The sequence below is a fragment of the Hydra vulgaris genome, chromosome 09 (assembly GCF_038396675.1).
Source record: "Hydra vulgaris chromosome 09, alternate assembly HydraT2T_AEP".
NCBI classification, from domain to species: domain Eukaryota; kingdom Metazoa; phylum Cnidaria; class Hydrozoa; order Anthoathecata; family Hydridae; genus Hydra; species Hydra vulgaris.
Window position 1 is genome coordinate 18,275,162 of NC_088928.1, and position 4,839 is coordinate 18,280,000.

A 4,839-nucleotide genomic window follows, 5' to 3' on the forward strand; every position below is an offset into this window, starting at 1 on the left:
AAAAACAAGGTGCTATAAAATTTTTAGGAGTTATTGTGGATGATCATTTATCATGGCTCCCTCATATAAAATATATACAGTCAAAAATTAGTAGAACCATTAGTATTATGTATCGAACTCGCCCATACATAAATCCACATAGTCTAAAGCTCATATACTTCAGCTTAATCCATTGTTACATAACTTATGCAAATATTACGTGGGCAAATTGTCAACCAACAAAACTTAAAAAAATTCTTTCCTTACAAACATGCTTGTAGAATTATATACAACAAAAAAGGGGGAACCACATTAAACCTTTCATGATGGATATGAAAATGATGAACATATATCAGATAAATATTTACCAACAACTAATCTTTATGTATAAATATACCAATAATCTAACTCCTGAAATCTTTTTAAGTAAATTTAATAAAAATCTAAATGAGAAGTATTCCTTAAGAATAAATCAAAGTAACTCATATAAATTACCTAAAAAAGTAAACAAATACACAGAACATAGTAAAACTTATAGAGGTCCCAAGCTATGGAACTCTTTTCTGAAAGGCAATTTAAATATGGCAAAATCATTAAATTCATTTCAGTGTTAAACAAAAACTTACGTATTAAATCTTACGGATTAATTTTTATTTTTGTTTACAAAAAATTGTTTTTTAAGCATTATATCTGATTATTTAACTGTTTGTATTTTTAAATATTAAAGGTAATCTTTATATATTATATGTTGAATTGAATTAAAGGTAATCTTTATATATTATATGTTGAATTGAATTAAAGGTAATCTTTATATATTATATGTTGAATATGATATCGTATATTTAATTGGAAACTTGTATATAAATATCTTCTTTTTATGACCTTTTGTGACTATTCGTATCTATTAATATTATATCTTCTTCTTAACTATTTGTATCAATATATATATATATATATATATATATATATATATATATATATATATATATATATATATATATATATATATATATATATATATATATATATATATATTTTAATATATATTTATATATTTTTGTTCTTTTTTTTCAATAAAATATTTTCACTTTTTCAATATTATATCTTCTTTTTTGACTAATTGAGGGTGTTTGTACTTTTAATTGATACATCTTCTTTTTTCTCTATTTTTATTCTTAAATATTATATCTTCTTTTTTACTATTTCTAATTTTTTTTCTCCTAAAATTTCTACTTGATTTATTAACCATATATTACTATTATTGCTATGATCTGTAGGAGCTCTATGAAAAGATTAGGTTGGTATCTTGCCATCCATATCTTCTTTGAGCCCCTGTCTGTTTATTATTTATACATTTGTAATTATATTTTATTTTTTGTGAATGGGAATTGTAATATATATAAACAGCAAAAGAAAAAAAAAATTAAAAAAAAAGAAAAAATACGGTTTACCTAAAGAGAAGAAAAGAAATAATAATTTATATCTAATAAATAGTTATATCACATATATATTTATAAAAATTTATAATTGTACATATTGTTTTAATTTAATTGCTGTGCAGAGTAGTTTTTTGTTTTGTGTTGGTTGAGATAACTTTACCGCACGGCGAACGACGTAGACGACGAACGGCGTACAACAAACATTTGTTGCGCTTTTATCTGAAGCTCCTCTTCTGGCGTATATTTTTTAAATTCTACTTGAGAAATCCATTTTCTGAAAATAAACTTTCTTGTTGAATTTTGCAAAAAAATGTAGATTAAAGCGTCCACTGCATTGCCCATTGCATATACGACACCAGCCATCACGTAATGAATCTTTGAAAGTTGCTTTTTATAAGCAAACAGTAAAATGGTTGGCATTGCAATAAAAATAAAAAATGTCATCACTATTGAAAAAGGAACGCGAATTTTTAGTGAACGTCTATTATGAGTATTTTTTCCGTCACTTTTACGTTTGTTAAAGTACTTTAGCTTCAAATAAATATAAGTGTACGATAAAATTGTGAACGCCAAAAAAAAGGAACACCAAGCTGGAAAAGTGTATTTGGTAGTAAATTCTTCTCGGGTTTCATAATCAACAGAAAAGCTTATGGATGTTGAAACGACTCCAATGATCCAACAAAGCCTTAATGCATACAAAATAAAACGTTTAGCTTTGGAAGCGTTATATTTAATTTGCATGAACATTATTAAAAGAGGGTCTAGCGTAATTACTGTAAGTATAAAAACGTATGTTACGCAACATCCTTGCAAAATAATTGTTCTCAGAATTTGATAGGCCAAAATATTCTCCTCCTGTTGATAACTGTAAAAATAGAATACAGAAATAAGTCGAAAAGTAGGAAGTAAGACTTCTATGACGGACAAATGTGTAAGAATTAAATGCTGATTTTTGTTGGATTTCACTTTACGCTGCAAAAGATAAACGCCAAACAAATGCAAACATATAGCAACCAACAAGAGTACTATATCAACTGTAATTGCTAAACTGAACACCCAACCGGATGCACCCGTTTTCATCTTTTTAAAAATCTTTGTTTACGAAATTTATTTTTAAAAAAATCTGTTTTTATTATGTATTCGTATTTTAAAAGATATTTTTATTGTTTGATTTACCGATTTCGCTAAACTTTTAAATGAAATTTGCTTTTCTTATTTAAACGCTAACGTCATAATTATTTTTTCAACATTTCTTTTCTTCTTTTTGCAATGTTTTTTTCTTCAAGTGTTTACCAACTTTTGTTTGATCGTTATATGCTTTTTTTTATAATTGTTATTACTTTTTTATAAAATCATTTCTTTTGCAACCAAATGAAACTTCTTTTTTTATTTATTATTTTCTTTTTTGTTAATTTGTTTTTCTTTTGTTTTTAAGTGCGCAAAAAACTGTTGTTTTTTGTTCTAAACATTTTTAGCGTATTTGAGTTTTTTTTCAAGATTTTTTAAGTTAGAATCTTATTTGTAAGGCAAACTATAAAATCCAAATTTACTTGTCTGACTGTAAATATATGGTATATGACGGTGTGTATGACGAAGCGTATTTTTCACAAGCCTTATTTCTTTTATCAAACTACTGTTTTACCAAAGAAATTCATTCATCCAGATAAGAGTTTATTATCTAGGCTGGAGTGTTTCAGGCTGGAGTGTTCCACCCCACCTACATCAAGATAAGAGTTTTTCTCTTATACACTCAGATTAGTTTCATTTTCCCATCTCAGTAGACTTTTTTCAACAAGCATAAAATAATTAAGATTAAGTATGTAATAACTAAAAACTAGTCAATTGACCGTTCCCTACATAGAAAAAAATTTAGTTTTTGTATTTACTTTAAAAATTAACAAATAAGCGTTTAGAGTTTTTCATAGAAACAATCAAGTAATTAATTTTAAAAAGGCTTAAAGAAAATAATTACAAGTGATAAAATATCTTGTGATAAACTTTGTGATTTCATCGAAAAAAATATTACTGTTGAGCCAACAATAACATTAAAATTCTGCGGTGACATAACTTTCTGTGTTAAATTATTCTGTGTTAAATTATGCTGCAATAACTCACTTAAAAGACATAATTTATCACTACCTCTCATCCCCCTCAAAAAAAGTAAAAAATGGCTTAATATCTTTAACTAGTAGAAATAACTTCGATTTATCTATTTCTCATCGGGTTTAAATTATTGCTTCGGTTTATCTATTTCTCATCGGGTTTAAATTATTGCTTCGGTTTATCTATTTCTCATCGGGTTTAAATTATTGCTTCGGTTTATCTATTTCTCATCGGGTTTAAATTATTGCTTCGGTTTATCTATTTCTCATCGGGTTTAAATTATTGCTTCGGTTTATCTATTTCTCATCGGGTTTAAATTATTGCTTCGGTTTATCTATTTCTCATCGGGTTTAAATTATTGCTTCGGTTTATCTATTTCTCATCGGGTTTAAATTATTGCTTCGGTTTATCTATTTCTCATCGGGTTTAAATTATTGCTTCGGTTTATCTATTTCTCATCGGGTTTAAATTATTGCTCTAAAGGAAAAACTAAGCAGTACAAAAGTTTGAAAAAAATAAAAAATAAAAAAATAACAATGAACTTAAAATCAAACAATCAAAATTGACAGTAAATAAGTTTAAACATAATCAAGTGTGCCTAAAATTTTTTACTGGCTGTGAACCATACGACCTTTTTAATGCCCTAATAAAATATTTAGAACTTAAAGTAACTACTATTCTACTGCAAGTAAACTTAAATATTAAGAGCCAAATTTAAAAAACAACAGATTTACTTCAATAAAATAAGAATAGATTGCATAAGCAGTACTGAGTCTGGATTATTTTTAGTATTTGCAAGCTTTTGGCTTACTCTTTTAATAGAAGGCATAGCATTAAACTTTAACATATCCTAAAGTCGGGTTAGTAGAATTATTGTGACATGAACTGATTTTTGCATTTACACAATATCTTGTTTCAATATATGCTGCAAAAAAATTAAATTTAACTGTTACTTTTAAATTTTATAGGTAACACATACGGTACTTTTAATGTTATAAAACTCTAACAATTTTTTCCTAACATTCTTCAGATAAAAAAATGTAATTTTCACCATTGAAACTAGAAAAATATAACCTTTAATTTTATAATCGACATTTATTTCAACGTTTTAAAATTTATTAAGTAATTTTCCCCATTGAAGGTAGAAAAATATAACCTTTAATTTTATAATTGGCATTTGTTTCAATGTTTTGAAATTTATTTCTAATAAATAAACACATGTATGTGGTTCATGTAATAAATTAATAACATTTATTTAGTTACTGATAAATAAATTACACAAAAGTATTATATAAATATAATTCCATATTCTATATAA